We start from the raw sequence: 13,350 nt of genomic DNA on the forward strand, positions 1-13,350 counted from the left end.
TTCCCTTTTGTCTCTATTTGGCCTCAAGTAAAAACCTTACAAAAATACTAGGAATCCCACAGTCAGGGCTGGCTCAGGGGCGATCCTTCTGTCGCCACCAGGAGGAATCCACGAGTCACACCACAGCCCAATCAGCGGTGATGACCTGCACCTGTCTTCCTTGTTTTTTAAGGAAGACAGATGCAGTGTCTCACTGCTGAGTTGTCGGTCTACTTTGCTGCCAAACTTCAGCCTGTTTCTTTCTGCATTAAGGTGTCTCACCACCCTGTCTCAAGTTTTATTTTTTCTTCTGTTATTCTGTCTATTCGAGTACTTGCCTCCTGCGCCACTTCCTGGCTTCTCAAGTTTTCCTCCCACTGTCATTTTTTCCTATACAATTTGGTTTTGTTTTTGGGAAGGGTTTTTTTGTTCTTCGCGGTGTTTGCCAGCCAGTTGCTTCCCCTGGCGTATTTTGTTGCTCTTTGGTTTCAGTTCTCCCCGTTTAGTCCACGTTGATTTTATTCCGCGACTATTTCCGTTCTCTCGGTTTTTTTTTTTCGCATCAAATATCCACGATTATTTTCAGTTCTCCCCCATTATCCGCATCGAATATTTCCACGAGTGTTTTGGTTTTCTCTCGTTTATTGCGTTGCATGCGAGTTAACACGAACTAGGCACTTGGGTCCATTACCATAAACTAACAGCGAACTAGTAAATCATTGAATCATAGATATGGATCAGAGGTAAATAGACTAGATAAACTAATTTTTTTACAGCGTGAGAAATCGAATGTGTGAGCGTGCGAAGACAGTCAAATGTGTGTGTCTCACGCTCTATGCGTGTGACAACTAGGACAGAGGGCTGAACGCAGATGCGGACTGAACAAAGGTTTAATGATACATATACACAAAGCACACAAAACATACACCAAGAATCATCAAACAACATCTAACATAGGAACCAAACACTAACATAACTGGGGGAACATGACTACAGAAAAGGAAAGACATCAACAAGCATATAACTAGAAAAACCACAATCTGAAGTACAACTGAAAGAGAACATCAAAGAACAGAGTACAAACAGGCTAAAAATACAAACAGAGAACACCAAGAAACCAACAGGTATACGAGCAAGAAGTACTTACAATAACCGACAACACAAGAGACTAAACACAAGACTTAAATACACTAACCAACCAAGGGACTCAACAAGACACAGCAGAAAGCAATAACGAGGGGCAGAAAACAAGGCAGGGGAGTGAAGTCAGACACAATGAGGAATTTCAAAATAAAAGACAAACGGAAGACATGACCAACAGGAGGGAGGCAGGCCTGACAATGCGTGAGTTGGCAACCCTGTGTATGTGACGCCTGTAGGTAGGCGTGTGAGTGTAACTACTGAAATTTGGAAGAGGTATGTAAGGGCAGGTGTGAGAGTGGAAGTGTTGAGACATTGAGACATAGTAAAATGGTGTGCAGACTGCAAGATTGTTACAGAGAAGAGTAAATTGGGAGGAAGAGAGCACATGTTCAAAGTTAGAATTTGCATGAGATTCAGTGTTGGGTTGAGTGGGAGTAGAATATCACAAAGTTGGAAATGTGTGATTATGCATGTTTATTAATAAAAAGTTGTAACAAAAGGTGGCAATAAGTATTGTGAAATCAAATTGTACATAATGCCATAAAGCAGTGGTTCTCAAACCTTTTACACAAAGTACCACCAACTGTCAAACGAAAAACCTCCACGTACCACCCCCCCCAAAAAAAAAAAGAAAAAGCTGTTTGGCGAGTTTAAGTTGTTGACGGGGGGTTGGCGAACGTAAATTGTTACCGGGAGGATGTAAAATGGACACAAGATAAGTATTATATCGCGGTGGTTGGTGCCAGAGCGAACTAGTAACTCATTGAATCATAGATGTGGATCAGAGGTAAATAAACTAGATTTTTTTTTGTCGGCGTGAGAAATCGGATGTGTGGCGTGTGAAGACGGTCAAATGCGTGTCTCACGCTCAATGCGTGAAAGTTGGCAACCCTGCTCATTACACACATATGTTATAATGTAGTTCTCCTGTAGTTCGTGTTGGTAGGGGTTTACAGCACAAAAAGTCTTCGTGCGACATGCCCTCATACTCATATCGCACGGAAACGAGCAAGTTGGCTAAATCTGCGACATCTATGGATTCATCTAACTGCAGTGAGAAGCATTTACTCATTTTAATTCTCTCGGTCAATGTTTGTCTGACGTTGTTCGCCATTTCATCAATTCTGCGAGTGACTGTGTCGTTTGAAAGATGCACCAGATCGAGCTGTTTAGCGACATTTTCTCCGCAAATAATACGAGTCATCCCTTTTAGTTTCTGAATTTCAGGACTTGTCATAATTCTGTTTTAATTAAAAAAATGTGTTGTGTAAAAAAAAAAAAAAAAAAAAACTCAAAGCATCTTTTATTTTCTGAGCTCATCTGGCGTACCACCGCGGGGTGCTCTGCGTACCACCAGTGGTACGCGTACCACAGTTTGAGAACCACTGCCATAAAGCAATGGTGTAGTCCTTGTACATTTTGTAAACAAAATGCATTCAAAGAAACAGTAAGTACAAAGATGTAATGGCTGTAGTACATAACAGCAGTAATAAAATAAGGCAAAGAAAACCATAGTGCACTCCTGCTAACTTTTCATAGTGCCAACATTGTTGTTCCTACATTTTGTTCCTTACAAATGTCTTAGAAGTCAGATTGAAGTCAGTGCTCTAGAACAGCATCTTCAAAGGAGCTTCAGGTGGTTGGTCAAGTTGTAAAGACTCTGGACCCCTTGGTGGTGACAGTGGCTCTATCTTTGGTCTCTGCGGTCACAGATTTTGGTGCAACACCGGCACTTGTGTCCACCTCTCTGGTTTTAATGGGGTGTGTAAATTCACGTACTTGCTGCATTACAGTACCTGCACAGTTTACAAGTGTGAGGGTGCCACAGCAGGAAGTTTTGCAGTCTTGCAAAATGCTTTGCATGACTGGCATCTGGTGATGAATGCTAAGAAATTTACAGATTCTTGAGGGTGTCCATTTGGGCAGAGGTGTTGTACTTGGAAGTCGACCATTGTTATTTCACCTTCAGTGGTTATGATGTCCTCTGCAACAGGATCCACTGATGGGCCGGCGTGAGGTAGAGCTTGTAAGGAATTGTCAGTGTTGTCCATCCCAGGAAGATCCGCACAGAGACGTCAGTGAAATGGTACCAGTTTTGAATGTGGAATGTATGGGTGCCCCAGACTGCAAGATGCAATGAAGCCGTCTTGTCAGACACCGCACACAAGACTGAGTGGTGTGGCCATGTTGCTTTTTGTAAATTCTTGACTCTGCTCCCTCAAAAAAAATATTAGAAGGATCATTAGGTAATAGTTTAAAATGCATAATATGGTTTATGTAAAAATACAAGTGCAAATATTAGAGCCAAAATGTACACATGGCGCAGTAGTGAAAGTGTGTTCAAATAGAGCATATGGGTAAGTAGTGAGTGTGGTGGGACTTACACATTGGAACTGGTCTGGATATTGCAGGATGTCCATTAGGGTTTTTGGTGAGTGTGGTGGGGTGGTATCAAAGGCAAAGTTGAGTTTTCTGAGGTAACTGGGTTGTGAATGCCTTTTGACCATGATGTCATTTCCACCCTCATGGTGTCGGGAGGGACTTGAGGTGACGTGAGCAGAATTGGATTTCTGGAAACCAAGCAAGTGTGATGGGAGTATTATAATACATTTTATGAACACAGTACTGTCATGTAATCAATGTATGAATAGGTTAAAATGTAGGATACTTGTCCTTTTTTGCATGACTGAAGAAGTCATGGTGATGTGGTGCAAAGACCACAACACGTGAAGTGCAGTCTGCCTCTTGAAACTGTGCAGTAAAATACTGTTTAGTGCTGGAACCAGCTTGTTGTGAAACATGCATACATCCTCCCAGATCATGTGCGGATGGTTTTTGTGGTGATGCGATGTTGGAAAAATCAAAGAGTAAATCGGCATCTGTGGGAGAATGGAGGAAAAAGAGCAGTTAGATACAAGGGGGATGATTTAGTAATTGGCGACTGAAGCCTCCCTGAAGCTTTGGAAGCTTCTTCCAGATTGTGCCTGTGATCAGGACCAGAGACGTCTGGTGGCTGAAATAAATTGTTACAGCCTGTACGCTGGTCACCCAATATCTGTTCTGATCTGCTGATAACCATATTTAATTATTAAAGTGATTCAATAAATACTTGGTTGTTGTCATTATTGAAAACCACATTCTATATATAAGTATATATATATTTTTTAAAGAATATGAATAGAAGAAATATGTCAGTGCATAGTGACCCTGGCATTTGAACGTGTGTGGTGAAATACAAACACAGCCATGTAAAGCAGAGGTGTAGATTTTTGCAAACCACAAATGGGCTCTAAACTGAGACTAGATGAACAGTGTTACAAAGAAGTTTCATAACTGTTGGGACTAAGACTTTTTCTTCTTTGGCTTACTATTTCTCTCACCTTTGAAAACACACTTTCACATGGCACAGATGAGGTTGGGGTGCAGAGGTACCGGAGAGCAACCTGAAAAAGTTGAGGATACACTGGTTTGTGTTCAGCCCAGTACTTCGGGGGGTCCCCCACCCTTGACACGTGTGCATCTCTTAGGTATCTAAATTAGAAGGAAAATAGAATAATTACAATATAGTATTTCATCCATCCATCCTTCCAAAGATAATCGGCAATAAATATTTACCTCTGCTAGTTCCATTGGGTTCCCGCTGCTCTGCCTCCTCATGGCTGTCCAGAACGCCCCAGAGATCCTGGTCCAGTACATCTGGTGGGGCAGATTCCTGGGGCACTGCAGGCACAATGAAGCTGGGACATTCTCTGGTTAGCCTGTCCACAGCTGCCTGGGCATTGCTCAGATGACAAAATCCCAATTGTTTGTATCTAGGGTCTAGCAATGTGGATAATGACAGTGCAGCCATCTTCTCGATTACAGCAAACTTGTCTTTCAAATTGATGATGTTGGCCAGTTCTGCACCGATGTGATGCGTATTAAGGGCACATTGTCTGACACTATGGTGTTTTAACATCTTGACCAAAGGAATGACTAGAGCCAGATACTCTTTTCTCCTCAGACAACTCCACTGTTGCTTGATGGATTAGCCAGAGTACTTGAACACACCGACTGATTGTTTTAAATTCCTCTGAAGAGAAGGCCACATGATCAGTGTTCAGGCTGGTGAGATATGCTGCCAGTGGCTCCCGTTGTTCATAAAGCCTTTGTAACATGCTGAACAAACTGGTCCAGCGAGTGTCCACCTCCTGTATCAGCTTATGTTTAGTGCAGCCATCTTCTCGATTACAGTAAACTTGTCATTGAAACACGCAATCATGTTTACAGCAGTCAGTTACCAGGCTTTTAACTTTGGATCTGATTCCCCATTCAGCCATTAGTGTTTCTTTAGCTTCAGCAAGGTGGGGTGCAGTGTGGGTTTGGGGAAATTGAGATTATTCCCCATCTCTGATATAGCATTCACCTTGGTCACCTTGTATTTCTTATCAAGTTTCTCCTTCAACGTTTTTCTGCTTGGAACAATGTACGTGGGGTCCAATAGCTTGATAAAAGCTAAATATTGTCCACAATTGGCGATGACAATCAATAATGATCATGTCCAGTAAGGCTTCATCCAGCTGTTGTCTAGACACTGCATAAAAACAAAACAAAGAAAATAAATTCACATACATACACACGCAGTATATTAAGACACATGTTTAGTCATTCTTTCTTCTGAAATCAAGAGCATTAAAAGGAGTTTGTCCTGCTTTTGTTGGTATATGGCTGGCATTAGGCATGGTGCCAGCACCTTAATGTTAATATAGAGTCCTGTTCTATTGGCAATAATCGGCTGTGTGAGTGCATGTACACATCTGTGTGGTCAATGGGTTCAACTTAAAGTGGCTGAATGGATTCATTATAAGTGAATGATTTCTACTTAGATACACATAGATTTGGACATATAATGTTAATTTAAAAAGACAAAGAAAAAACTTTGTAGATTCAAATGTCATAGTCACGTGACAGTAGCGACTTCAATACATGCTCCGGTACACTGTGTCGAATCAGCAGGTGTTGGGGAAAGTGACACAAGCTTCGAAGCCTCGGTGTCAAACCGCCCATTCCTAATGATTTACCTTGCACCTATGAGGGGAAAGAAGTAGCACTTAATGAAAGAAAATAAATGAACAGACCAGTGTGCACACATGCAGACATTTACAACAGAAGGAGTGAGCAGTTGTGGCCCACCGTAACAAAGTTTAATAGCTATAAATTAGATAACGATTTAAACGGGCTGACTGGACGCAAGCGCAGGAGAATGTGGTTTTAATGAAAGTAAGTAAAACGGAATTCAATACATAGACGACTGGGGAGACTATTGCAACCCAACTGAAAAGTACCAAACACTCAGTTAAACAGTAGGCACTCAATTTCAGTGCAGTGCGTTCTTTCAGTAGGAGACAGGGCAGTTTTCACAACCTCAGACATGCTACGCCCGCCATTTTACCCATGTCACATGATATCGTTATACCGCCACAGTTTAAAGACCACTATTCCATATTTTTTTTTAATATTTTCGCGATATTTACCTCGTTTGGTCATGGATTTAGAATCAGCATCAAGACGTTGTCGAAGTAAAAAGTTACAATTAGTGATGGGCAAATGAGGCCTTATGAAGCTTTGAGGCTTTCCTTAAAATTGTACCGAAAATGATTCGAAGCATCAAGGCTTCAGTATAAGTAATAAGTGACATCTGGTGGTGATCTGACGCAATTTCACGCACATTTAGCCATGTATTGCTCAAAGATGCTCCTCCACACTGATGCCATCTCATATACTTGAACATATATAAGAGGTATTGCACTTAAAGAATTGATGAAAACTACAGCTGTAACGGGGAGAGTTGACAAATAAAGAGATAAACTCATAAATTTGACTTTCAATATCAGAATTGTGATCATAATTAAAACTTATCAAAGTTATTTATTTACAACTTTTTACCATAATTATGATTGAATATCAAAAACATGACATACATGTGTTATTTAGTTTTAGCCAGGTGAAAGAAAAGGGCTTTATGCAAGGTTTTGTAAAAATTTTACCTAAATTGAAAACTTCCCAGACTGCTTATAAATTTATCTCTTGGGATAATACGAAGTTTTACATATCACAACATCGGCAATATTCTCACCTTTAATTTAAGCCATATTTTATCAAAATCGGATAAGAAATAAGGGCGCTAGGACTGTTTTGTGACAGATGGATGCACATCCCACATAGGAACTACACTGCTTTGCTGACATGACTCAATGCATAGTAATGGCGCCGAGGGCGGCGCATCGCTAGCTATAGCGGCAACAGGCCATGTCCAATCCAGTAATATAGATCATTGCACTAACCCATCGGCCCGCTATATAAATATATTTGATCCCCGATAGTAATGTATGCCAGTCCGCCCCTGACTCTAAATTACAACCATTTGTTACGTATGAGGAGGGAATCGATTAGTATTATTGCACAATTCATTCGATTTGGTGAGCGAGTATTTGCCGCGCAACGTCAAGTTCCTCACAAACGGGAAACGGCGCTGGCGGAAAAAGCCCCAACTCTGTGTGTGGTTTGACGACGAAAGGCATGAAACAGGTAGGTCACCCCGTCCTGAGTCGCTTGTACGTGCGAGATGTAGTCCAGGTCTGTAGTTTGGGGAGGATAAACGCGGCGTGTAGCGCTCAGACTCGAGCGTAACCGCGACGTGAGCGGGCCGTGTTTGTGTTTTGTACGATTTACAATGGCAGTAGTCTGCGTTACCCTGCTGTTCCTAACCCTGATCTTTGAAGGATGTGAGGAACAGGTGACTAATGTAGCTAATGGAGTGTGTGTGTGTGTGTGTGCTCTACGCCTTCAAACACACACACACGCGCGCGCAATAAGTGAAACACTGCTATCTGAGCCAAGAGAGGCTCGCACAGACTCTCTTTTTTTTCTTTGTTTCTTTCTCTCACTCTCCTTCACACGCACACAAATTTACACATTCACTGATAAAATTCCTACTGTTTGATCTGGGGAGTCCTGAAGACACACAAGCATTTGAACATGCAGACTTGCTCACACACACACTCTCATGGTCTTCCACAGAAACACGTGCATATAAATCCCAGTACCTGTATTGGGGACTACATTACCCAAGTTCCCCACCAAGACATACGTGTTTGACTAGTCATAATGCAGCTCTGTATTTCCACATGTCCTTGGGGAATATCCACATTGCTGTATATTTTCAGCCATGTGCAAAATTGGTTGTGTTTGTTTCAAGGGAAGCAGCATTTATTCCATTGCTTGAGGTGAGGTTTAAAAAGGGTCTCCATTTTATAGTGTGTGAAGGAATTCTGGGTAATTATGCAGTGTTTCTAAAGGCTGCACCGTCCTCATATGTGTGGAGTATTGGGGGTAATGGTGTGTGGTGTTCACTGCTTGGGTCCAGTCATCAGTCCAGCTGTTTGTTGCCCTGCTTTTTCTGTTCTCTTACACACACACACACACACACACACAAACCATTTACTAGTTATTCATGCACCTCTGTCTGCCTTGAATATAGTATCCCCTACAACATTAAGAACATAAGAAGGAGCAGACTGTTTTCTCTCTCTCTCTGTGAGCGTGCGAGTATTAGCCTGTAAATAAGCCCATTATTAGAGCTATTTTATTTTAGGTGAATGAAAGTATTTGTATGTGCTTTTTATACACAGTAGCTCCATGTAGAGGTGTGTTTGTGTGTTCTGTGTGTGTTTGCAGTATCTGTATAAGTTGAAATTGGATGTTTCAGAGGGCTTAACATGGATGGTGTTGTTCTGTTTGTATTTAAAAGCTCTATCCAGTGGTGTGATTTAATTTGCCATTTTTGGATATTTAATTTTTTTGTAACATACCTACTTAAAGCAGGTAATCTTACGGCTTATGTTTTTGCGATAGTGAATCTGATAAAAACAAGAGAGCTTCATACCTTTTAAAACTCACCAGGATTCACTAAATTTGACTTGATCTTTAAATAATTTTCTGGAAGAGCACCCCCAGATAACTCCATTATATAAACATTTATGTACATTTATTGCTCAGGTGTTGCATTTTGTTGCTTCATAGATTCTCTCTTCTCTCCTTACACAGGCTGTTTAGATAAATATACTTTATAAATGTGTTTATTGTGTAGAATTAGGCAAAAGAGGCCTTGTCCCAACTACACCACATTGTCAGTAATTGCTGGCATTGTCTTTTGCCAGGAAAAAATTTCAGTCAAATGAAAATTTCTTGCTTTAACCTATGCTCTACTCCCTCATAGGAGCTCCAGGATCGTTTGACACAGAGGGGCGAGAGGCAGCTGTCTGCAGCCCAGGACGGGCACTCGCAGCCTGGGGAAGAGAAGAGCTTCCACTCCCTTCCCCAGAGAGAGAGGACCATCATCGGAGGAGATAGCCAGCAGGTCTCTCTCTCACACACACACACACATACGCATGCGCATATACCTGGACACATTCTTCCTCCTTAATGACATTTTTGCCCTTAATAAGTGGTGACCTCTGACGTGGGCCTTTTGACCCCAGCAGGTAGTGCCATCTCTGTGTGACCTGCGTCTGGAGCAGACCGAGCTGAACCGTGTGCTGAGGGCGGAGCAGCAACTGGATTCCAACCTGGTCCGAGCTGTGAAAGAGCAGGACCGGTGAGGATAACCCTCTCTCCCTCTATCTGTCTGTCTGTGTGTGTGTGTGTGTGTTAGTGGCACTACAGGCACTACAGTTGGAGTTGGCACACTGGAACACCTCCGTCTAGGCCAGACTGGGCCAGATCCAGAGCAGAGGAGGAGTGGGGCAGGCCAACAATTCAGGTACGCCCATACACAACCTGCAACCTCCATACACAACCTCCGACACCCATACACAACCTGCAACCTCCATACACAACCTCCGACACAACCTCCGACATCCATACAGAACCTGCGACACCCATCCACCACCTGCGACACCCATCCACCACCTGCGACACCCATCCACCACCTGCGACACCCATCCACCACCTGCGACACCCATCCACCACCTGCGACACCCATCCACCACCTGCGACACCCATCCACCACCTGCGACACCCATCCACCACCTGCGACACCATCCACCACCTGCGACACCCATCCACCACCTGCGACACCCATCCACCACCTGCGACACCCATCCACCACCTGCGACACCCATCCACCACCTGCGACACCCATCCACCACCTGCGACACCCATCCACCACCTGCGACACCCATCCACCACCTGCGACACCCATCCACCACCTGCGACACCCATACACCACCTGCGACACCCATACACCACCTGCGACATAACCTCCAACACCCATACACAACCTAACCCTAACCTGCAACCTCCATACACAACCAGCAACCTCCATACACAACCACCAACACAACCTCCGACACCAACACAACCTCCGACACCAACACAACCTCCGACACCAACACAACCTCCGACACCAACACAACCTCCGACATCCATACACAACACCACCTGCAACATCGATACGCCACCTGCAACATCGATACGCCACCTGCAACATCGATACGCCACCTGCAACATCGATACGCCACCTCCGACATCGATACGCCACCTCCGACACCCATACGCCACCTCCGACACCCATACGCCACCTCCGACACCCATACGCCACCTCCGACATCCATACACAACCTGCAACCTCCGACACCCAAACACAACCTCCGACACCCATACACAACCTCCGACACAACCTCCGACACCCATACACCACCTGCGACACCCATACACCACCTCCGACACAACCTCCAACACCGACACAACCTCCAACACCAACACAACCTCCAACACCAACACAACCTCCAACACCAACACAACCTCCAACACCAACACAACCTCCAACACCAACACAACCTCCGACATCCATACACAACCTAACCCTAACCTGCAACCTCCATACACAACCTGCAACCTCCATACACAACCTGCAACCTCCATACACAACCTGCAACCTCCATACACAACCTCCATACACAACCTCCAACACCAACACAACCTCCAACACCAACACAACCTCCGACATCCATACACAACACCACCTGCAACATCGATACACCACCTCCGACATCGATACACCACCTCCGACATCGATACACCACCTCCGACACCCATACACAACCTCCGACACTACCTCCGACATCCATACACAACCTGCAACTTCCGACACCCATACACAACCTCCGACATCCATACACAACCTGCAACATCCGACACCCATACACCACCTGCGACACCCATACACCACCTGCGACACCCATACACCACCTGCGACACCCATACACCACCTGCGACACCCATACACCGCCTGCGACACCCATACACCGCCTGCGACACCCATACACCACCTCCAACACAACCTCCAACACCCATACACAACCTAACCCTAACCTGCAACCTCCATACACAACCTGCAACCTCCATACACAACCACCAACACAACCTCCAACACCAACACAACCTCCATACACAACCTCCAACACCAACACAACCTCCGACATCCATACACAACACCACCTGCAACATCGATACACCACCTGCAACATCGATACACCACCTGCAACATCGATACACCACCTGCAACATCGATACACCACCTGCAACATCGATACACCACCTGCAACATCGATACACCACCTGCAACATCGATACACCACCTCCGACACCCATACACAACCTCCGACACAACCTCCGACACCCATACACAACCTCCGACACCCATACACAACCTCCGACACCCATACACAACCTCCGACACCCATACACAACCTCCGACACCCATACACAACCTCCAACACCAACACAACCTCCGACATCCATACACAACACCACCTGCAACATCGATACACCACCTGCAACATCGATACACCACCTGCAACATCGATACACCACCTGCAACATCGATACACCACCTCCGACACCCATACACAACCTCCGACACAACCTCCGACACCCATACACAACCTCCGACACCCATACACAACCTCCGACACCCATACACAACCTCCGACACCCATACACAACCTCCGACACCCATACACAACCACACCCATACACAACCTCCGACACCCATACACAACCTCCGACACCCATACACAACCTCCGACACCCATACACAACCTCCGACACCCATACACAACCTCCGACACCCATACACAACCTCCGACACCCATGCGACACCCATGCGACACCCATGCGACACCTATGCGACACCCATGCGACACCCATGCGACACCCATGCGACACCCATGCGACACCCATACACCACCTGCGACACCCATACACCACCTGCGACACCCATACACCACCTGCAACACAACCTCTGACATCCATACACAACACCACCTGCAACACCAACACAACATCGATACACCACCTGCAACATCGATACACCACCTGCAACATCGATACACCACCTGCAACACCCGTACACAACCTCCGACACCCGTACACAACCTCCGACACCCATACACAACCTCCGTCACAACCTCCGACACCCATACACAACCAGCAACCTCCATACACAACCTCCGACACCCATACACAACCTCCGACACAACCTCCGACACCCATACACAACCTGCAACTTCCGACACCCATAGACAACCTCCGACACCCATAGACACCCATACGCAACCTCCGACACCCATACGCAACCTCCGACACCCATACGCAACCTCCGACACCCATACACAACCTCCGACACCCATACACAACCTCCGACACCCATACACAACCTGCAACTTCCGACACCCATACACAACCTCCGACACCCATACACATCCTCCAACACAACCTCCGACACCCATACACAACCTCCGACACCCATACACAACCTGCAACTTCCGACACCCATACACAACCTCAGACACCCATACACATCCTCCAACACAACCTCAGACACCCATACACATCCTCCAACACAACCTCAGACACCCATACACATCCTCCAACACAACCTCAGACACCCATACACATCCTCCAACACAACCTCCGACACCCATACACAACCTCCGACACCCATACACAACCTCCGACACCCATACACAACCTCCGACACCCATACACAACCTCCGACACCCATACGCAACCTCCGACACCCATACGCAACCTCAGACACCCATACGCAACCTCAGACACCCATACGCAACCTCAGACACCCATACGCAACCTCAGACACCCACACGCAACCTCAGACACCCACAC

At 45.4% G+C, this 13,350-nt stretch overlaps 1 protein-coding gene and 1 long non-coding RNA gene across 8 annotated transcripts in view; one reads left to right on the top strand and one right to left on the bottom strand.

The window, feature by feature from the left end:
* Nucleotides 1-855: 855 nt before the first annotated feature.
* Nucleotides 856-8,530, bottom strand: LOC143473597 (uncharacterized). 4 transcript variants are annotated; one of them, XR_013120577.1, is made up of 6 exons: nt 6,636-6,810; nt 6,088-6,189; nt 4,738-5,695; nt 4,503-4,653; nt 3,507-4,001; nt 856-3,332 (listed from the first exon to the last, which is right to left on the bottom strand). It is a non-coding gene; the product is annotated as an uncharacterized LOC143473597 (long non-coding RNA). The 4 variants fall into 4 exon arrangements; XR_013120576.1 differs by having other exon boundaries at nt 6,066-6,189; XR_013120578.1 differs by lacking the exon at nt 6,636-6,810 and adding an exon at nt 8,098-8,530 and having other exon boundaries at nt 4,738-6,189.
* LOC143473596 (complement C3-like) overlaps nt 7,353-13,350 on the top strand; it is a 63,754-nt gene continuing 57,756 nt past the window's right edge. Inside the window, exons 1-3 of one of the 4 annotated variants that reach the window (XM_076970662.1) lie at nt 7,353-7,689; nt 9,380-9,520; nt 9,642-9,922. The gene's annotated coding sequence lies outside the window, so the exon portion shown is untranslated. Of the gene's footprint in view, nt 7,690-8,260; nt 8,388-9,379; nt 9,521-9,641; nt 9,923-13,350 lie in introns of those variants that run through there. The other 3 variants (XM_076970659.1, XM_076970661.1, XM_076970660.1) reach the window with 3 other exon arrangements.

This window comes from Brachyhypopomus gauderio, chromosome 13 (assembly GCF_052324685.1).
Source record: "Brachyhypopomus gauderio isolate BG-103 chromosome 13, BGAUD_0.2, whole genome shotgun sequence".
Classification (NCBI taxonomy): Eukaryota; Metazoa; Chordata; class Actinopteri; order Gymnotiformes; family Hypopomidae; genus Brachyhypopomus; species Brachyhypopomus gauderio.